The 22,997-nt window shown below is 40.2% G+C and overlaps 1 protein-coding gene across 2 annotated transcripts in view; it reads left to right on the forward strand.

The window, feature by feature from the left end:
• Positions 1–2,661: 2,661 nt before the first annotated feature.
• Positions 2,662–22,997, forward strand: part of sema4bb (sema domain, immunoglobulin domain (Ig), transmembrane domain (TM) and short cytoplasmic domain, (semaphorin) 4Bb) — a 56,783-nt gene continuing 36,447 nt past the window's right edge. The window contains exon 1 of one of the 2 annotated variants that reach the window (XM_044191773.1): positions 2,662–2,860. The gene's annotated coding sequence lies outside the window, so the exon portion shown is untranslated. Of the gene's footprint in view, positions 2,861–11,872; positions 12,074–22,997 lie in introns of those variants that run through there. The other variant, XM_044191769.1, reaches the window with a different exon arrangement.

The following is a 22,997-nucleotide window of genomic DNA, read 5'->3' on the forward strand; positions in this document are numbered from 1 at the left end:
AGAGGATCTCTAATGACTTGTGACAAATAAAAGGTCAGACCTATTTAGAACAGGTTACAAAAGAAGAAGTGCAGAAGTTTAGTTGAGCTGAATTGAAAAAACGGCAGCATTACCTCTGAATAGACACATAATGGTGAACTTATGACCACAGCTGTGATTTTATTTTTTTTTTTTTTTTTGGTAACATTCCAGCCACATTACCCAACAAATACCTTGAAATGAGCTGAAATGAGGCAATTTTCTGATCTTTGACAGCCCACCTCACAGAAGATGGATGGAGCATTCCCAGTCAGCAATTCCTATGCGGGAGATGAGCGGACAAAGATATAAAAGGAAGCCATTCTTTAGATTATGGCCAAAATCTGCCTTAACTTGAGACAGCAGCAAGAATCGTTAGGTGAAGGTGTGTGTGTGTGTGTGTGTGTGTGTGTGTGTGTGTGTGTGTGTGTGTGTGTGTGTGTGTGTGTGAATATCCAATACCTCATAAAATTACATTGGCAGGAGAAGCTTGAGTGGCAGCACTTCTAAAAGCTGGTATAACAGCAAACGTGCCAGAAATATTGTAAATAGAGAACAATCATCAATCATTCTGTCTCAGTAGAAGCTTTCTTGTTTGTTTCCCCACTGAGATTTCCCCCTGTACTTTAAGGTATAATACCTGCATTAGTGTTGCATTAACCCATGTCACTGCTAAATTGTTGTGCTTGTTATCTTTCAAACAAAGCCCTGTTGACAGGCCTGTAGTATCACAAATAATGAACATCATCTTTGGTCAGAAATCTCTAAAAGACACACCAGGATTTAAAATGGCGAAATGTCGTGGTGAAATCATTTCATTCCAATGGAATTGGAATTGTTCAGCTTTGGTTCAGCTCTGACATACCATTTCTCACCGTTGACCAATAGCAAACCATCTTGACAGCACTGACCTCTGAGGGGACGGAGTGCCAAAACGGAAGAAGCTAACATAGCTTATTAGTTTTGTTGCACCATTTCTTTAACCTTCTCTGTTGGAGTAAAAACTGTTCCACAAAAGAGACATGGTTTACAGACAGTAATGAGGCAGGAGTTGATTGTATAAATAAGTCTTTTGAATAAACTGTGTGAACTAATTGTTCTGTTAGTGACCAAGCTGGGCTAACAAGCTAACAAATTTGCTAACTAACCGTTAGCAAGCTCGGTAGCTCAACGGGCTTTATGTTCCCTCCACAGAAACGTTTTATTAAACGAAATGGTGTGCAGTGGTGAACAAAATGCCAGGGGGAAGTAAAGAGAACAGATTATGGGTCTTGTATCAATTGGCAGACTAGCAGTCCGAGCAGTGGTTAAGTAGAGCTGCTTTCCTAAAACTAAAAGGTGCCCTATTGACAACTGTGATGAAGATGAAAATATTGAACATTTACTTTTAAAATGCCAGAGGTCTAAAGATGTGTGGAGGAAAATGGCAAGTGTTGGTTTTAATATTAATGTGAGCTGTAATACAGTGATGCATGGTGTTTTTTCTATAAAAAACCTGCTGCTACACCACCAAGCTTCAGGCCCCACCTGTTTTGTGTGGAGGAGCGAGACATGAGGTGGATATAGTTGCATCCTGAATGAGAGTGCAACATAAAAACATGCTACAAGTCACACAAAGCCTGTGGGGCTAAACACAGACATAATGTATGAAAATGAATGAAGAGAGCTGGGAGGAAATACCTTATCTACGTGTTTCTGCCACCTGCATCCCTCTTATCTCGTTTTCTGCCTGTCTGGTGCCAGATTGGTACAGACAGAGCAGAGGTGCAAGGTATGACCCTGAGCTGTCATTGTTTTCCTACTAACGCCCTTCCTTCTCACCCCCTCTCTGTTCCTTTTTAGGGATGGCAGGCTGCACAAAGACAGGTGATTGCTGCTGCTATAGGTTAAAAAAAGAAAGGGTGTGTTTTTTTCTCCTTTTCCATTTGGAAACGTGCTATGTCAAAGCCAGAAGAAAGTGTTTGGAATCACTCACCTGAAATGTCAGTGACTTCCTAACAAGGTGTCCATCAGTGTTTTTTAAACTGACAAGGGAGCCATTAGACAGTAGCTCTGAGTGTGTTTTCTGTGGTGGAAAGGGGCGGGATTGAGATTTTTTCTCCATATGCAGCAAACTGTTAGCCTGTATGGCATCCATGTAATAGAAAAAAGAAGCTGTGGGAATATGTATTTATAGTTACCAGGAGGTTTGGGTACATGATCTATGAAATGTGGTGTGATTGTTATAGCTTCTTGATTACAGCTGTTGTTTATGTTCTGCTTTTATGTACACAACCACACACACAAATCACAGACACAGACACAGACACACACACAGGTGCATGCACCATAACGACACTGCATTGCATGCAGCATGGACAGGATCTTTAAGCATCCTGTGGTCCGCTGCAGAGGGAGAATTTACAGTGATGGTGATGCAGACACAAACACAAACACAAACACAAGGACACACACACACATGCACACACACACACACCTCCCCCACCCGTAGCCCACCCCCTGCAAACCTGCCGTTCCCTAGTCCATGATGTAATGCTATCAGACCCCTCCTCTGCTGTCTCTCCCTCCCTCCGTCTCTCACACACTCCTCTCTCTCTCCTTCTCCTCATTCTATTGGTGGCTCCCGCCTGCATCTGCTGGATCAGCTCTGACTCCCTGCACACACCACACTCACACACACTTGCATGCACACACTCTCTCTCACACACACACACACACGTACTCACGCACACACACTTCCACACTCCCTAACACACACTCTTACACATACACTACCAGGGGGATTCCTCCGCCACTGCAGCCTCTGCTCGCTCCACCTGGCTTCTGTCTTCCGCCAAGCACGGTGAGTCCCTCCTTTCTCTTATGACAGCAGGCGATATTGGTTCACAATAAGACAAAAGGATGAAAGGACATTGTTTTTTATCTGCAGAGCGTGGCAAACAAACACCGAGGGGCAATGCTGCCACTGCAGCCAGGGAGGAGAGGCTCACAGCTGAGTTTGTGCTTTGGAGTAATGAAGTGGTGTGAGGTTGCTCAGTTACTACAGATACCGGTCGTCTAGCCGCTGGGTGCCATGGCAATAGATTGCATTCAGTCAGGGTCTTGGCTCATTGTGTGTCTGTGTCCTAGTAAGGTGCTGGAAACCGTGGTGAGGTGCACGTGTGTGTGTGTGTGTGTGTGTGTGTGTGTGTGTGTGTGTGTGTGTGTGTGTGTGTGTGTGTGTGTGTGTGATGAGAAATATGTTTGTATGCATATGTGTGCATGTGCAGCCTGAATTAGGAAGCCTAAATATGCTCCAGGGTGTTGTGTGTTATCTGGTTTCCTCTTTGAAAAATGTCAGTCACCTTGCTCTGAGATAACGCAGGGAAGGGAAAAAAATGTTGCTGAAGCTTAATCACATTAATGTAAACCAAAGCTGCTACTGCATTAAGTTCCTGTGATGGTTTGTTCTGAGTTCTTCTCGCTGGACAGGGAGGATATAGTGGCTACAATAAAGCCCTGACAGCCTCATTATGTACATATAGATTGTTCCTGTTTTGTCACTGACAAAACAGGGTGTGTGCATGTGGTGTGAACTCTTGCGCCTGTGACATTTGGACAATTGCAATGCTCTCTGTCTTCTCCTTCCCCATTATGTGCACTGGGCTCTTTCACTGTAAGGCTCAATGACATTGAATCTAATAGGAAAAGTAATTCTATTATTGCCTGGGCTTTTGACTGCTAAATGGCACAGTAATGATAATGGAAATGAGGAATGAAGTCACTGGTGCATTTTTCTTTCTGGGCCGAGGTTGACCAAACTGCATTTTGTGTAGCAATGCACTGCAACCTCACCTTTTACATCCAGTGTGTTGAAATGTTAATATTTTATAATGGTTGGTCTACTTCACATGTGGACACTCATAACTAATTCATCCAGATGTTTCTTTCCATTTCTATGTCACATGGAGCTGACAAAAAAAACAGACATGATTCACTGCTTTTCCATTTAAATATAAATGCCTAAAATTGGTTCATTTTTTAAGCATCTCCATCCTGTTTAGAAGATTAGGGCACTGGTGAGATCCATAATTCAAATAAATATGTAGTAAATCTGGAAGGAAGTGTAATCAATCATACGCCACCAGCTCACTGGCAGCAAACCAAACAATATATTTTCCATGCTAGATAATCTGCATGCCGTTCTTCAATTAACCAACAAACAAATTAGCTTTGCTATGCTCTTCAACTCGCTCATTATTATCAATGATTGCAGCTATAACCACATAGAAAGGAAGTAACCCACAAAGATATTTTGGAAGTCAGCTGGCCTTGTTCAAATTCTCCGCAGTCCCTGACGGAACAATGTGTACAAATATGTTGCCGGATTTTTTAATCGATGATTAGCACATGAAACAGCTCTTCCTCGAGGCTATTTAACGCTGACATACACTCTGTAGGCATAAATGGAAAGTAATTAGGATGATGGTCTAACAACAAAGTAATAAACCAACAGGCAATGAGGAAGTGCAGTGCATAGTCAGTTCCCATTGGCTGGTAAAGCATTATTTGGGTCCTTAAAAGGTTAGCGGGTGGTCATACTGAGATAGTTTATTGATTTCTTGCTGTTTGAATCCTGTTACAGCCGACAACAGACATTGTGTCTCCCCACTGCCTGAAAGACCTTTAGTAAGACCAGGATCTAATATTGCACTCACACGCAGCACTTTGTGAACCTGGCAGAAAATCTAAATGTTAACATTGTCCCTGAAGCAGTTCTTCTGTTATCAGATCATCCTCTTCTCCATCTCAAATTTCTGACTTTGGAGCTTCTTGTGAAGTGAAGTTGAGGATGCAGAACTTGTGCTGTTCGTATATTTTATGTTCCACAATTACATGCTGACTGAACCTGTTAATTTTGCATCTTCCCTTCACTGGGTGCATACTGACATCAAACCAGTCAACTGAAGGGAATATGAATATTTGAATTAACTCAAGGTAGAATAGTGAAAGACTATGAAAGTGAAAAGGTCTATTCAATCGATATTACATGGGCTCTGCCAACTGCGTAACCAATTTCGATCTTGAATACAGCACAGAAAAGGATTCGCATACCTTTCATCTTCTTGAGGACTTCTGCTAGTCACTGTTTTATTGCACTGTCCTGTTTGGTCTATATACTGGCTTCGTGAGCACTGTCAGCTGTCAGTTTGAGTTTTTTCCCTTTGGCTATAAACAGAGACACCAAAAGTATTCCTAAGAATAAAACGTGTGACGATGTGGGGCTTACTTATGGAAAAAACAGACCCAGGACATCTGTTCTGGTTCTTCCAGCCTGCAAACACTGAAGTGTTCTTTTACCCAAACTGCTCACCAAATGTGAATATAATGCATTGAAAAAAACAATGAATACTTCCAAAGTGAAGAGCTGAGTGTCTGCAAATGGACACAGTGTAGAGCATAAGGATACCTTCACAGTGGTTCAACAGAGACTAAACTCAGAACAGAAGTGTGAAAGCAAAGAAATATATGGAGGATCCTAACAGTTGAAAATCTAGGTCACTACTCACTACTAAAACACCTAAATACTTGCTTAAAAATGTGTTAGATTACTAATATCTTGCATTGCTATCCAAGCAGCTGATGGACATTTCATCTTGTTTTCAATCAGCTGTTTTTCATGACATGTTACAAACCACTACAGAGCTTTACTAAAATTGGAGCAGCTCCAAGTTTAGATTTTCTGCTCTTTAATTTCAGGAAAGGATCACAAAAAAAATGTAATTGATAAACCTGCCATTAGACCTGAGAAACACAAAGGCAATTTCTTACATTTAATGATAGTCCCCTTAAACGCTGTATTATATTTAATGTCAAGATTAATAAATTTACGCTGAAAAATTCATAAAAAATCAGAAGCTCATTAATTCATTCCGAGTGCCTGGAGGCTTTCTTCCATGGCTTTCTCCCCCACCCCGCTGTGCAGCTGTGCAGGACCTTCACCTATGCCCTCCTACTGCGGCATCCACAGCCTCCCAGCTTCAAACACCACGAAGAAAGAGCCAGACAAAGAAAATCTATGCATCGAGCAAACACACTCACACACAGACATCTTCATTTATACTGCACTGGCCGTCATTCACGTCACTTCCCTTCAAGCACTCAGGGGAAAACCAGACCACATTAACATAAGGTAACGCATTAATCTCATAACATCCTATAGAATTCATATTAACACCACATGTCAGCCCTTCCCCCGGTGTGTGCAAAGAAGCTGTCAAATAGCAGATATTGGTTCCTACTCATTATGGAAGATAAAGAAGCATCCAAACAGTTCAACTAGCTTCAGTATGTGCTTGTGGCATCAAGGGTTCAAGTACATTTCATAATCTTGAAGCCACATGTCAGACTCTGGTTTTCTATTTGTCTTGCTTTGTGTGTATTCGTTCTGTAACTTTACTGTTTACTGCTCCGTGGAGCACAAATGCTATGAAGCCAATCCAAAAGACAGGCAGCTTGCATCCTTCTTTCCCGACACACCTTTCAGATTAATTGAGTTTAAGTTTTTCTTTTGTGAAGTTTTATCAAGCACGTAACCCTCAAGAAAAATCTAAGAAATTGGTCACAACATAAATTATAACACACCTCAGAACCTTGAAGGTAAAATCAAGACTTTTTACATTAGTAGTTTCAATCATCCAGTCTTCAACTCTTCCTAATTTCTATGATGAGCTGCATTGACAAATTAGCTGGTAAACCTCTAAGCTTTCACTATGTGGGGGAACCAAAAAGCCTTAAAAACTCACTCTGGGATGATTGAACATGTCAGGAATGAAAGTAAGAGCCAATTAAAGTGGATGACATGATTTGCATCTCCTGTTTAATTATTTTCCCTGTCACTATAAACACAGGTCTACTTCTGACATGTGTGTGCATCAGAGAGAGAGCGAGATGGCTGTGAGCCACAGGGAAGGATGGAAGTGTTACAAACAGGGGAAGCCACCTCTCTTGTCTTTGACATGGACATGAGCTGCCATCTGCGGTAACAGAGTGATTTCCTCACTTTCTCACTGATGCTGTTCAGTCTCACTGACTATTACAAACAACCTACATGGACATGAGTGCAGTCCCTGGTTTCTTACAGGGTCAGTTCATCCAAATTACAAAAAAATAAAACGTATTCTCTCACTATCTAGTCATGCAGATAGTTTTGCTTTTATGTGCACAGATTTGGGATATTTGTCCATGAGATTTCTGCCTTGACCCCAATACAAAAGAGGTGAATGGAATTCTGTTTGTGGTGCTCACAGCATTGAAAAATGACTGACCTGATATGTAACATTTCCATAAAATCCACAGGTCACAGCATCTGTGTTGACAATTTTTATAGGGACTGTTACTTAGGTAGAAAATAGTTCCAGCGTAAACTGAAGATTGTCTAGAGTAACCAGGTCATTGTTTCTGTGGTTCAGGGTTTTTTTTTAGCTATAGTGGCTCTATAGGGATGGCAATGTCAGTCTGTCCCAGCTGAAATATCTCAGCAATTATTGGATGGATTGTCATGAAATTTTGTACAGACATTTGTGGGCCCCAGGATGAATCCTAATAACTTTGGTGATCCTCTGACTTTTCATCTTGCACCATCATCAGGGCAAAATTTTGATTTATGAGTGAATACCTGCAAAACTAATGACATTCCCATCAGCCTTAGCTGTGCATTAACTGTGTCCCAAATCCATACTATACACATTTTATTCAGTGTGTGCTACATACTGATTGTCATAGTATACTGTTATAGAAGTTAGTAAAACAAAATATATTTTATACTAACAGGAAATTATACAATATGTGTGATGTTGGATGTCAATCAAACTGCAACAAATGTCATTGTTACAATTCATTTAAGTTTTTAAGTTTCATCTGTGAGCTGCTCCTCCATTTCCCTTGTGAATTGCATTGTGGGAGAATAGTGTGCATCAACAGCACACTCAACAATTAAATTTATTTAGTCTTCATATTGTCTGCTTTGAGTATACAGTACTTTGTCACTTTTCCAGTGTGAACACACTCCATACTAAAAACCTGCTTAGAATCAGAATTATGTAGTATGGATTTGGGACAACAGCATTTGTGTTTTGTGCTAATTAGAAAGTGATGAAATGATTAGAAATGATAACACCTGCTTAACATCAACATGTTAGCATTGTCAGTGTGAGCATGTTAGTATGCCAGCGTTAGCATAAACTCAAAGCACCACTGTGTCTAAATACAGCCTTACAGAGCTGCTAGCATGGCTGTGGAGTCATCTTGTTGAAATGTCATCTTTTGTTGCTGTGTTGCTGTCCTTCACCTCCAACTTACTGCATGACTAGATACTAGGGGTAAGTAAATATGATTCTTTGTAATTTCAATGAGCTGACTCTTTAAACTGTTTCTGTGTCCAAAGCAGTTCATTGGCTGTTATGGTGGGTTGCCATTAGAAAAGAATTGAGCAAAAACTATTAAACACTATAAGTCATTCATATCCATGATATATGACCAACTTGTCAAAACAACTCAACTCAGGATCATTTATAGGGGAAGCAAATGGGACACTTTCAGACCAGAGTGCTGCATCAGTTGAATAGTCATGAATCATCAGTGTGAAGAGAGAAGGTCTCCTGTGTAGAGAAAGAGGGTGAGTGAGATGTGGGGGCATTTTGGGGACTGTCAGAGTGGGACAAGGTGAGGACACGGGGATGAGTCATAGTACTGTTAGCTCTGCAGGAGGCACCTGCACCGGGTTGCTCTGACTTCATCACGGCCTGCAGGGGTGAAGCTTACTGGTCCGGGGGAGCACACCTTGTAATGAAGGAGTCAAGAGTTCGACCTTGTTGACATGTCAACAACTCTTGTCTTCATCCCCTCTAACAGATACTACTCATATTACAGACAATTTAACTATATAAATAAACATATATATAAATATATATTTTTTGTACGATAGCCTGCATTTCATTGTAGGTACAAAGGGATAAAATCTGTCTGTCACCATTCAGTTTACCACTAAGCCAGTAATCTAGTGACAAGCCTAAGAGTGCTAGCGGCTCTGTGAGGCTGGATTTGTGGACTTCTGCACAGTGAGCTAAATGCTAACGTCAGCATGCTAACATGTTGATGTTTAGCAGGTATAATGTTTACCGTCTTCACCATTTTAGTTTAGCGTGTTAGCACATGCTAACATTTCTTATTATCACTCAACGCAAAGTAGCTTAGGCAAATGAGAATGTCATTAGTTTTGCAGGTATAAACCAAAAGCAAATCGAAATTTTGACTAGATGATGGCGCTAGATGAAACGTCAGAGGATCAACAAAGACATTAGAATTTATCCTCAAGGGATCATGAATGTCTGTACCAACAGACATAGCTATTTCCATCCCTAAAGCCATGCCACTAGAATGGCTAAAAATAATCTTGTGGTAATTTTTAAAACCTCTCAATCTTTTTTTTTACTTTTGCAAGTTTTTATTTTTGTTGACTATATAGGTACCACTAATCAATACACACAATAGAATAAAGTTACAAACATCTAAACTGAGAGTGCATTTGAGCATGAGTTTATCAAAGAAAAATAAAATTAGTTGATCTCATTGACATAAGCTTGGCTCTGCTGTGAGCTGCTACTATTTAAGAGCTTGTTGGGTGGGTAATTCACAAAACATTTAGGCGAGTCTCCAAATCTGGTGTTGTGTATTACTGAAAGAGTCTGTCATATACTTGACCCCAATAAAAACTCCACGGGTGGCCATGACCTTAATATGAATGGCTTCTGTATGCTCCCCGGTGCGTTTGCGTGCCATGACAATTGCACGCAATTGAGTGCAGCAACAGATTAAGGGTGATGTAGTCAACAATTGAGCGTTTGTGAAATACAACCTTCAGGTCTTAAAAACTGCCCTGATTGATGGGTTTTTTTTTTTCAAAGTCAGAAATAATTTCTTCAAAGTGTAAATAGCTCCAAATAAACCCTGGCATGCTCATTACCAGGAGGCCACTTAATTCTTATCAAAGTGCTTCACCCAAAGCTGCAGAGCTACTCAGCATCTTGTTATTGCGTCTTCTGTTTGGGAGGGCCAGCGTCTGAGGATGGCTTGGCTCTTTCATTTTTTCTCCTTTTTTCAGTGTGAGCTAGAGGGTCATTTGCTCTCATACTTTTTTTATCCATTTGTTTTTGGGGGACTCACATCTTAATGCGTTTATATATTATTGCACCATTCAGTATGTCACTGCAGAGCAAATAGAAAAGTAATAAAGACAATTTCCACCCATTTTCAGAGGAATTCATACTGCTGAGTAGTCCATCCACCCCCTGTTGTTGCAAGCCTGACTTTTGCATGTCTTGGATGGTTTTAATCTTCTCAGAAGTAATCCCTGATTGAATTTTAGGGATTACTGAGGGCCCGGCAGATAAAGGAGAGCAACTCTGATTTGGCGTCTGTCTATCAGAGAACGAACAACAGAGAGAGACCTACAAATAGTCAAAGAAAAAAGAACGACGGGGACAGAAAGCGAGAGAGAAACAGAGACTTTGCCATAGGTTTAACCCCACCCTGCCACATATTTTTATAGTGCGTGGGGGGGGGGGGTCGGTCGGTCTTTGCTTTATCTGTGGCACAGTCACGCAAATCCAGCCAGAGAGTGACAACATTTCCACAAGTGTCGGGCTTCTGTCAGACTGGGCTATCAGGATGCAGCCTCAGGCATTCTGGCTTGGTTACTGTCATCACATTTCTTGGTGTTAACAGTCAAAATATCTGACAAATTCTCACATTGTCACACGTCACTGAAAGCAAGGAGCTGCAGACTAATTATTAATGTTATCTTCTCCCCTGCAGGTGTGGTTTTGTGTTATGCATGGTTTTGATTGGACATCCTGAGCTGAGCAGAAGGTGCAACCTCGCTTTTAAAGGAAAACTAGATCCACAGTCCACACTCTTTTCTAGAGGCAAAATAGAGATTACATGAATGGCTGAATCTAGTTGTGTTCAGGTCTTTGCCTTTGTATATAATCCCCTGTAATTCTCTTTGTGGTGGACGCTTTCAGTTGTCATTCATTGTTTGACGGCTGCAGGGTAGCCCTGAGAAGAGAGAGAAAGAGGAACTCTGACACCCAAGACAACAGAGCAGGAAAACTTTCTCTCAGTGAAGAAATCTGTCGCTGTCAGAATCTGAGAGAAGATATTTGAGCCTCTTAGGCCATATACTACAAAACACATTTGATATATACTTCAGAATTTGTTTCAAAGAGACGAATTATTCCACTACTCCTATACATTTTTGACAACTTACATCTGTACAGACTTGCTTTAGGCTTTTATTGTGGGGGGACATATAACCCTTTGTGCCCCACAGCAATTTGGGGAGTTTTTACACTCTTTCATATAGTGTAAAACAAGTATGCTGCCATAAACAAATGAAAAACAAAAACAAACAAACAAAAGCAGAATTTGAATGTCCAAATACTATTTTCCAAGTTCCCACAGGTCTGACAAACGTCAAAATCTTTTGGCGTTTTCAGTAAGAAATTGTCACATTGCATAGGAGTTGTATGTGTGCATCATGTTTTATTCTCTATTAAAAATACATTTCTGTATTTTGACCTGCTTTTGCATAGTTGACAAACACTTGTAGGCTACTTTAAGGCCTTTTCCCTCCGACAGAGGGGGGGGGAACTAGGCTAAATTTAGGTGATACCTTCTTGCTTTCGTTAACTAGGAGTGATTTCTTGAGGAAATGGGAGATAAACGTGTTGCAGGCTCTTTCCAGTCTGTGGCTGCAGGCAGCCAGCGTGTGCTGTGGGAGGAGCCAAAGTTTACAAGCTTGAAAGCGTCCAGCCCTCAGTATGTAGTAGAGGAGGCTCGTCTTCAAACGGAGGATGGACTGCACTTCACGGACACTATAATGGACTCTAACATACACGAGCTTAAGTGCACTTTGCGGATTTAAATGGTATTTCGGTCCATTTTTCGACAGTTTTCCCAACGAGTCTGACCTGTGACCGAGTTTTTGTTTTCTTTGCGCTGCAGCTCGTGGATGGTAAGGTCTCTTTTTGTGCCTGCTTGGTGTTCTTTGGTTTTCAGGTTAAACACCTTTATAACGGGGACAGATGAGACGGAATCTCATCTAAATCTAGTACATTTATGTTTTCGGGGGGGAAGAATACTTTATGGACCTCTTTAGCCTTAAATAAATGTAAATTTTAAGTATTAAGCTGAGATAATTTATTCTAAAATGGTATCTTTTAAGCGTCAATGAAGGTTTTCTGAGAAACTGCTTGGATTGGTGGTGTTTTGCCTTGTGATAATCGATACTGAACCAGACTTTGAATGTATTCCTGCATATAGTTTGTGGTCTTTGTGGTCTCATCACAGAGCTGCATTCATGTCGTTTCCATCAGGGTGTGCTTGGTGAGGGTCTCATGCGCACATTGGCTGCTTGCTCTTGAGCAAAACCCCCAAATTATCAATTTATACATTTGAATTAAAAATAATTTAATTGCAGCTTTGGCAATGGTTTGCAGCACTGTTGTAAAATAAGTATATGTAGTTGGGGAGGCAGCCTGATGGACTGGCCCCTCTGTTTTCTATATACCCATGTGGGTCAACAGCTGCTATTCGCATTTAGCCCAAAGAAACAACAAACAAGAAAGACTTCTGTTGCATTGGCTGTGCTTTATTTTCGCCAGGCTTAAAGACACATTGGAAAAGTAGCCAATGCTAAGCCCTGATTGATCATACAGGTCTGTTAACACCATGTGGAGCCTTTTGGAATTGATTCTGTTAAACTTTACACTTGCTTAATGACACCTCGCTTGTTTTTCTGCTGTTCTCGTCCAAACAGCCGCCTCCTTATCTCTGCTGACATTTTGTAGAATGTGTTGACATACCTCCCATATCACTCTGCATTTCTATGAAACAAACAGTTTGACCCTGGATAAAGCATCCCTTTTTTGTCTTTGTAGGTCTTCAACAAGGGAAGCCCAAACCACAAGTGCTTCTAAAACTTGTACTTTATCCTGAACTGATGGGCCAAATGTGCAGGTTATGATGCGTGTGAGAGCCAAAGCCTAGTTGTGTTTTTTGATGGTGCTCATATGCTTTGTTGGAATCAGACTGTAAATGACCAGTGGAGCAGTCTTTCCCCTTTGTGCCTCTGCTGCCCCTCTTACCAGTGTGTGATACTGTATCAGTAACACTAATAACACTGAAAGTCTCTGGCTCTTTTACTGTAAACAATGCTGCAGAAACCTTTTTTCTGAAAGCATTTGCAAAAGCATCTTGTGTGCCCCCCCATCCTCCCTGTCTTTCTCTGAAAAACACACACATATGCATGACCCCCACCCACACAATCACACACACATTCAAACACTCAAAACAAACACACAGACTCCACCCAACACTCCACCCACTGTAACAACTTCAGAAGAATGGTCAGCATGTGGAGAGGTTGTGGTAAAGAGTTGGAAGGGAAGTGGAAACTGGGGAGGGGAGACAATCTTCTGCTTTTAACCCCCAAAAGGTTAGAAATATCCCATACAGTGTCCAGAGGGACTGGAAGTGCTCAAACAACAGTGAACAGTGAACAAACTGATGGGAACTTGCATGTTCAGGGTCCCCTCCCGTGCAGTACTGCGATGTGGGAAAACAGTCATTTCACTGGGTTGAAGCCAGATTGCACCCAAGACGGAGCAGGCATGAAGCCAGTCATTTCATCAGCTGAGTTGAGTTAGTGTAGATGAGTTCAAAAAGGGTGTATTGTCCATCCCAAATAAAAAGAGCAACGTGTTAAAATCCCATGCAGGTTTTGTTTTCTCTGAGGTTTTCCTGCAGCTAGAACATTTGGCAGAGGGGACGCATACATTTGAGGAATCTGCACAAATTCTTGTAGCATTATTGCAACCTAAAGTGTGAAAAGTCACACTTTGCCGTCACACATGGGCGATAAGGTTTAATGGTTCACATTTGCATTCACTAAAACCTGCTGCAGCCCCACTTGCTGACTGTCTCTGCTCTGTCTACCGGTTACAATACCATTCATATTCAGTATGACCTGCAGGTCCTGTAGAAAGGCTGGCCAGGCCCTGCAGGGGTTTAGATGTTGGGCCACAGGAGGGCTGTGAATGCAGGTGATGTCCCTCTGGGGGCCATGCAGATGAACCTGAAATTAATTTCCCTAATTTGACTTTTCTACCTTCTCCTGTTGCTTGCTCTTTGCTCACTCTGGTATTACTCTCACAACCAAATCTGTTTTTGATAGTAAAAACATGTTCGACTTGCATTTGACCCAGTCATATCAGGCAGCTGTCATGCCTGGTCATCACCGTTCACACAGGACCTGAGTCTGTAGCAGCAAGTCCATACATATGACTACTCCACAGAATTACGCCAGACACATTGTATATTTGCTTAACACTGTTTGTGAAACACTGTTTAGCAAATTTACAGTGTATATAGAGAGAGAATGCTTTCATTCATTAAATGTGGTTTCTGCTGTGTTTACACTGGAGATTCAACATGTCATGTATCTTTGCAGCATTTCTGTTCTATATTTGGTCACCTTATGAAAGGTTAAAGCAATATCGGACAGTCGAATTGTTTTCATGTACGTCTGAGATTGAGCAGAGAAGTAATGTTTGAGAGGGCGAGAAGAATATCAATTATAAACTTAGATTAGTGCTATAATATTTCCATATTAACCCTATAGTAATCCTATAGTTATAGAAAAGGGTGTTCACACCCCCAATATTAAAGTTGAGCAGTGACATGTTTAACTGTGGTTGGGAGCAGCCTGCAAAACCAGGCTGGTTAACACACGTTGACCCGTTCAGGTGTATTATAAAGGCATGTTTATATCACTTCACTGTGTCCATCTGACAAGTGTTTTGTGTTTGTCAGAAGTGCCCTCTGCATCAACTTGGATGAGCCCTTAACTGAGGTGGCTGTCTTTGGATGGAAATTTATTCTGTAATATGTTCCTCTCCAGAGAGAAATTTAATGTCTTCCCCATTTTCCTTCTCTTGTTTTGAAAGAAATGTAGAGAAAAAGATAAACTGTGACTTTGTAATGGAAAACAGACTTTCTGTGTGCCTGCAATGTTTTCCGTGTGAATCCACTGATAACCATGTCTTATATTACAGTTGCCGTGATATGGATACAGTCGTTGTGTTTTTATTTTGCCTGATGATCATCTGGAGATTCAGTATTTACATGGGAAATTACAAAATAGAACCATATTATTTTGCTATGAAAACAATGAACTTTTATTCTTATTTGTAGGCAGGAGGGGAACATTATCAGGCACTTGCAGTTAAATAAATAGTGTCCTGTATTGCTTAAAATAGACAAGCAAGCCTTTTACTGAAGGAAATACTGCAGTTTTATTTCTTTTTAAACATCCCTCTGAAAGCTTCTATTCTAACACATTAACAGACCGTGTCAGTACATAGTGTACTGCTTCCATCCATGAGTCCAGTTTCCACTTTGATTCTCCACTGATATCAGGCCATTTTATGTGATGCGATTTAAAGCTACAAGCATGTATAGATTCAAGCATGCTTCAGTAGAGAAAACTAATTTATATTAGGGACTGTATGAAAATTACAGTGGTGTGCAAAAGTGTTTTGTGAATCTTATTGAGATGCTGCTGCTTGACTTTAAAAAGGCAGTTCATGCTCGAAAACTCTCCAATGTGGCTGAATTACAACAATTCTGCAAAGATGAGTGGGCCAAAATTCCTCCACAGCGCTGTAAAAGACTCATGGCAAGTTATCGCAAACGCTTGATTGCAGTTGTTGCTGCTAAGGGTGGCCCAACCAGTTATTAGGTTTAGGGGGCAATCACTTTTTCACACAGGGCCATGTAGGTTTGGATTTTGTTTTCCCTTAATAATAACAACCTTCATTTAAAAACTGCATTTTGTGTTTACTTGTGTTATCTTTGACTAATATTTCAATTAGTTTGATGATCTGAAACATTTAAGTGTGACAAACATGCAAAAAAATAAGAAATCAGGAAGGGGGCAAACAGTTGCACACCACTTTATTAGGTGGGAAAAGGAGGTCAGAAAAGGGGGAAGGTTTTGTAATTTTTCTTTTGGCTGACAGGATAGTCTCTCTCTCTTTTGAGAGAGCAGTGGAGGGTCATTTATTTTTTTGTCACCCTGAATTTATATTTGATTTCAGCCTTCACTTGCAATATATAAGTAATAGTTACATCTTACATAGTTACAAATGTTACAGATTCTGTGTAAAAAGTTGCGCTTTGCTATATGCACCAATTTGTTATGTTATGTTATACATTTTGCAGTTTCCAGTTGAGCCTTAAATGTGGCATCAGGGATTATATTCTTCTTATATTAAGATATTAATGTTTTTGTTTCATGTTATTATGACATGTTGGAGGAGGGGGAGTATTCCAAAGAAAGGTCCAAAGAAAATTTTAATAATGATGGGTAGGGGTTTTTATATTTTATTTTTTTGTAAGAGAAACATAAGATTCAGCCCCCTCCCCACCAATACATTTTTGTACAATCCCTTTATAGGCTGATTTTGTCTTCTATTGCATTTGCATTGGAAGTCAATTAATCACGTCAGCAGTCTCTCATTTCTAATTATTTCCCAGATTTTTTTTTTTTAACATGATTAACTGTTATAAAACTAATTTCGATACCATTCCTTATGTCTCATGTATTAGCTATTATCCGCAGGATTGTTGCCAGGAAGGACCACACTGTTGACTTAATACTTCCTTTATTGGTGGGGACTGCTCGCAAAGACAAAGACGGAGCTCCTGACAGTAAACAAAGCAGAAGTGCTTCAGCTGTTCCTTTTGAAGTCGACATGTTTGCTGAGCATAAACAACCAACAGCCTTGAGGCGGCAAACCAGACAAACGACTCAGACAAACTGTGTCATGTTTCCACTTGGGATGACTAATGTGAACAGTTTTGTGGTCAAGGCATGTCATTACAATCTTCCACATTCGTACCTGAACATGCTGAAGTGATTGCGGTGTGGGTCTGACAAGGTGAAGCAGGGGCCAGAAACAGAATATTGTCATCTGATGTGCTTTTAAATCCTATTGCTCTGCTTGTCAAATCGAGTAAAGAAATGAGTCCTCACATCGGTTTAACTGCAGGGATTAATCGTGCCCCCCCCCAACTCGATGTTTAAGTCATGAGATGAATAGCCTACTATGGATAGCCAAGTCTTTGGATTTGATGGTGTAATTAGCAGATGAACTGTGATGCTAAACTCAGCGTGGTCCAGACCTCACAAAGGCCTCTATTGTGTGATTACATGACTGTAAATCTTCCACTCTCCTTTGTCACGCCACAGAGTTTGTTCACAGACTTGACTGACATCATCATCAACCCAGCAGATGAATTAGATGTTGTCCTGTGTTGTGGCCATTCGCAGCTTTGATAGCAACAATGTTCCCTATATATCTTAGCTAGAAAGTCACAAGGAGACGGAGTGGCAGGGAAATAAATGAAATGCCTTTTCTTTTTTTTCTCTCACTGCTGAGGTCTTTGGACAATCATTAAATTTCAGTCTGTCAAGCTTTAGAGCCCAAAGCCCAAATCTAAATTCCTCTGTCTCTCTTTTTTTTAATGTTCCAACTGGAAGCAAAATGTGCAGCTCTAATGATGATTTCCTGATTGGTCAGTGCACTTCATTAGTCAAAATGGGTCATCAGGTTAAATGTGTGGAGAGCTTTTCAACCCAGAAGCACATAATAAACAAAAGGAGATTAGCGTAATCTGTTTTTCCAGTGAGTTTGAAGTCTAACAGCAACCATTTTTAAATGCAGTAAAGTGATTTCCTTATAAGTGGCTTGTGCAAAGGTTCCCATAGTTTCTATAACAGGTCTGTGATCAAGTGGGACTCTGGGAAATGATGCCTCCTATCACGCTGCATTCTGACTGACACGCACAGCTCATTATTGACGCTATGCAAGTTTTTCAAGAACTGATCTCCCACTGTTCCCCGTCAGGCTTGAATAATTCGAGGCAAGGGCAACTCTGTATCAGAGGGAATAAGGTGACCCCAACTCTCCTTTAAGCACTTATCTCCTCTGCCAGTTCTGCTTCACTCACTCGTTTGAAATGATAATTGCTCCTTCCTGCGTGGCAACGCTGAACAGTATGTGCACAAATGTAAAAGGGACTTTGAATATTCCTCAGAGCCTATTCGAGCTAAGGATCACACTTAAAGTGGTGTCACACCGCCCTCGTCACTCTTCATTTCAACGCTGTATGTGTGCGTGTAGCATGTTGGGATGGATGAACGACAAGTCCCGTTGCTAACCTAAAGATAACACAGAGGGATGTAAAGATCTGAGTTCATCATTGCATTTTAATGAATACCTTTCACTCAGAGACATGGCCGTGGTGAGATCATGGAAACCGTGCACGTACTGTAATTAAACAATTAACACAGGCCTGTCTGGTAGCTTTGGGTCAGGCAAAGTCAATTAGGGCATATTCAATGCCCAGCCTACTACCTGATTATAACTTGATTATGAGCAGATTAAGAAATACTCCAATTATTGTCATGTCACACCTAAACTAGGTTATCTTACACACATTAAGATTGGTATCTAAACAATTATTAACTCATTATTCTTTCAAATCAGTAAAAGCTATTAATTATTGTTTCAATGATGGCTTTCATGTTACGCTGCAAGTAACAGAGCTTTCGGTAAGGTGGTCTGTACATTCAACAAAATCCAGCACAAAAGTTTGTCTACTAACCTTATTTTTCGTATTTCCCATTAGCCTAGACATTACGCATCTTTCTGGGCGTTGACTCAATTACACAAAACCAATCATGTTAAATCTACAGTATTATTGGGCGAGCTGCTGTAACAAAGAGTTTCCCTTCAGGGAAGTATTTCTGATTACTGTGAAAGTTATGTTCCTGTGAACCATTTAAACTTCTAAATCTTAATATTAACTTGTGCACTGTAAGTAGACAAAGCTATGTGTGGATGTAAATGTACTGAGTGATATGGTTAGTATTTAAGTGTATATTTAGTTCAAGAGTAGAAGGTTTGCTGAATACCGTGTCACTGTGGGTTGTGATGCAGATCTGGATCCAGAAGCAGATTAACAAATTCGACACATTGTCTGTTACTAAAATAGCACATTTGTTTATATGAGTACTGTGCAGCCCTGGCAGAACATGCCATCACTGAGTGCTTTCTGGATTAGTAAGTATACTTTGTGTCAGTTAAGCTAAAAGGAAACTTTGATCCATATTTATTTTTACCCGATGGCAGTTTGAACCACCAGTGAGTGAGTCATTTTGGGGTCATGGGAATTGACTGGGCTGTGACCGGAATTGCCTTTTAGTTTCCTAGTAAATTTGAAGTCGCTCGAGTAAAATCCTCATTTGTTGCACAGTATTTTCCTGTTACTTTGTTGTTTGAAAAGCATCATCATTGTGTATTTGAATGCATCAGGGACATACCACAGCAGGATGCATTACAGCCAGTCATCAATAGAAAGATGTTTATATGAATAATTTATAATACATGCAGGAAAAGTCAGTATCCTCATACTGTCACTCTGGGATCACACATGTATCAATAATTCAGTAAATGCTGTTGGTTTCAATTCTCTGAGACATTCCTATTACTGTCAAATAAAGTCAGGATGGCAGATAATGTTGTGTCCAGGAAATAATGTCCACTATTGTAACATAGGATGTTTTTATTTCATTTTTTATTTGCATCAAAATAAACAGTGAGTCTGAAACCTGTCGAGTAGTTTTTGAGATATTCAGCTAACAGAAAAGATAAACAGGACTGAAAAACATACAAACAGAAACAGATGGAAAACAGTGCATGTAATAATTTATAAATATTTTTACTTTGCATTTATTTTCATCTTTTTATAACACACCATTTATAAAGGATTGGAAAAGTGTCAGATTGATGTACCGTGTTGCAACTTACATACACTATCAGCTGCTTGCTTTCATTAAGAGAACCACATTTGGATAGAGGAAATGGAGAGGGATAAGTTAAATGAATGGCTCTTGATTAGCAGCCAGATCTGTTTTCTTGTGGCATTTGTACAAATTTGTCTCTTTCACGGAAAGTTTGCCTTCAGGCATCAGGATCTTGAATCTTTAGTGTGCAGTCCTCCCATATTATAGACCTAAAAGTTGGAGCGTGCATAAAGGTTTTAATTTTATCCCGGGTTAATGTCTCTTCTGTTGTGTACTGACACAGAGGCCCTGGTTGGTTTCAGAGCTGACAGAAAATCATGTTACCTGCAGGATAGAAACGATATTGGAGAGACACTATTAGAACATTTTTCTGTAACTGTAGCTGCTTTTGCTCAATTTTTATAGTTGACCTCCTATTGATTCCTCTACTTCTGTTGACTTTTTTTAATCTCTATTTAAAATATTGATATTTAATCAGCATTTAATTTCCTACTCGATAGGAATTTCCTTTAAGAATTGAAAAGAAAAGAATATCTGGATGTAAAGATGTTTTTGTAAGGCCTGTATTGTGTTCGGCCTTTTATGAATTATGACAAGGTTGTCCATGTTTAAAAACTAGTCAAAGGCCTCTGTGAGAGGATATCTTGGAGATTTGTCTGTGATAGACGTATTACCCGTAAACTGCTGTACATTCCTAAGAAAGCAATTCATTTTAACACCAGTGTAGACATATTCAAGATTTTACAGTTACAGTTTATTTTTAACCCAGTTGTGATTTATTTAGGAGTCTGCTTTCTGGGTGCTGGGAGCAGTCTGCTCAGCTGAAACCCTCCTTTTTACTTCCCCCTGTCCCATTCCCAGGTGGGCTGGATGAGAGGAAATGTGGTACCTCATGTTCACACAAAGTACTGTACATAGTAGTACCTCATAGGCGGTAGGAAAATTACAGTACTTTACCTTCCACCCCTGACTGAGGAATCCACTTAAAGTCTGACTATTACATATGTGTGTATGATGTAGATGCTGAAACTATATAGACAACTCCAGCAGCTGATTTGAGTGTCGCACTCAAGCACCGTTGGCATTATTGCGGTACTACACATTTACACTGACAGTGAAAGCAGCAGTACAGAGCCCTGGAGTGGCCATAGAGAGAAAAAATATATATCAAGGCCACGTTTTATTACATCGAGCATTCCAAATGCTATTGAGTGCAGACAAGATACAATTTGTTCCCATGCTTTTGATTAAGTCGGGGACACAAGATAAATGAATAAATGAGTTGTGTGCGTCTTTACGGACGGTGGTACACTTGGATTAAGACGTATCGTAGTTCCGTGTTGATGGCCTACCTATGCGTTCAACATAGGCTTTATTATGGTGAAGAAATTGATGCCAAGTTAAGGTTGATTTTATAGTTTAGTTCTTAATTGTCAGTTACAGTTGGTGCACTTTGTACCTCACTGCATCCGTGTGTAATAATATGTGTGCGCACAAAACATACCTCGCATTATTAGGCCTGTGAATTTAAAGAATGTACCATGATGTAAACCCTTAAAGCCAATTAGCTGTTAATAAGGTTTACTCTAGTAAACCTTATTAACATAATTTTGTTTACTAGAGGAAGCAGGTGCTCTGCTCTTCATGCTTCGGGGAGAAAGGCTGGTCTGTTGTGCTGGCTCTCTGTAGATATACTTACCTTGTGTGCACAAATGAATCAAAACGTGGGAATGAATTGTATCTCATGTGCAAGTAAGAGCATTTCAAGTGCTTGAAGTAGTAAAACGTGGCGAGAGAGAGAGATATTTTTATTTATTTTTTATCTCTCCTTTTCGGATCTCTGCTTGGGTTAATCAGGGTCGGCCGTTGCCCCCTCCGACAGATAAAAAGGCCAGAGTCTTTGCCTTTATATACTGTACATTAGTGTTGTGCACAATATACGCTATCCACTGGTAAACCCACATTTAGTACCTGGTTTTGTTCAGAGTTGGAGGGTATGTGAACGCCTGTGAGGATGGGACTTCTGAAGTGCTGCTGCATTTATCCACCAGGGGTAAGCTAGCTGTTGATGATATGTTAAATAGCTACAGTAGATGTGTCATGGGCCTGGAGGCTTTCGAGTTGTTTAAAGGTAGCTGAGATGAAGCTGGTCTAAGTGACAAGTGACGTGGCCAACACTGCTTTTAATATACTATATTATGTACCAGTGATACAAATTCAGTACAAGAGCTCTTTCTTTGGAACCAGTAAATGGACAGGGACATCAACAAGCTGATGTTATTGAAATTATACTTTAGAGAAAAGATAATGGCTTTACAGCTTTTTCCTAGCAATAAAATTAACAAACATCTCAGTCATCGAATAGCCAATCACAATCCCTCTACCATCCCTTGGTTGAATTTAAACCAATCATGCACTGCCCACTCAGCTAAGCAGACGGCTGTAAGTGAGAGTTATAATGGCAGACACAGCAAGGAGTCTCTGTCTTGTCAGTCACCTACTGAGGTCTTTTCAGCCCATTATAATGGCTCCATAAATCTTCCTGAATAGTAATCTGCACCCAAGGCCATGTTGTTTTTAAGGTCTGACATTGAAAAAAAATAAAGTTTAACATTATTCCAAGACAAGGACAGATATTTGACCCTACAAAAATTATTAAAACTGTTTAATTTAAAAAAATAAAAAATTCTATCTGTCTATCTAGATATAGATATAAAGATCGATCGGAGTAGTTACTGATATATTTTCAGTTGCAGTCTCACAAAGTCACCCTTAAACCTTGCAAAAACTCAAACACTAAAGTTTCAAATTTGATTGCAGCTGGGCAATTAATGCAAATGCTTTTATAGTTGTCTTTCACTTTGGACTTAGATGTACTCATGATACTGTTAATGGTTTGGACGGTGGCCTAATCTAGCCTCATGTCGAGCTCTGTGATAGCGCTCTCATCACAGGGTCCTGCCCGGCCGCTGATTATCTCCATAAGTGCCTCGTCCTTGCCAAAGAC

The sequence above is a fragment of the Siniperca chuatsi genome, linkage group LG1, assembly GCF_020085105.1.
Source record: "Siniperca chuatsi isolate FFG_IHB_CAS linkage group LG1, ASM2008510v1, whole genome shotgun sequence".
NCBI classification, from domain to species: Eukaryota; Metazoa; Chordata; class Actinopteri; order Centrarchiformes; family Sinipercidae; genus Siniperca; species Siniperca chuatsi.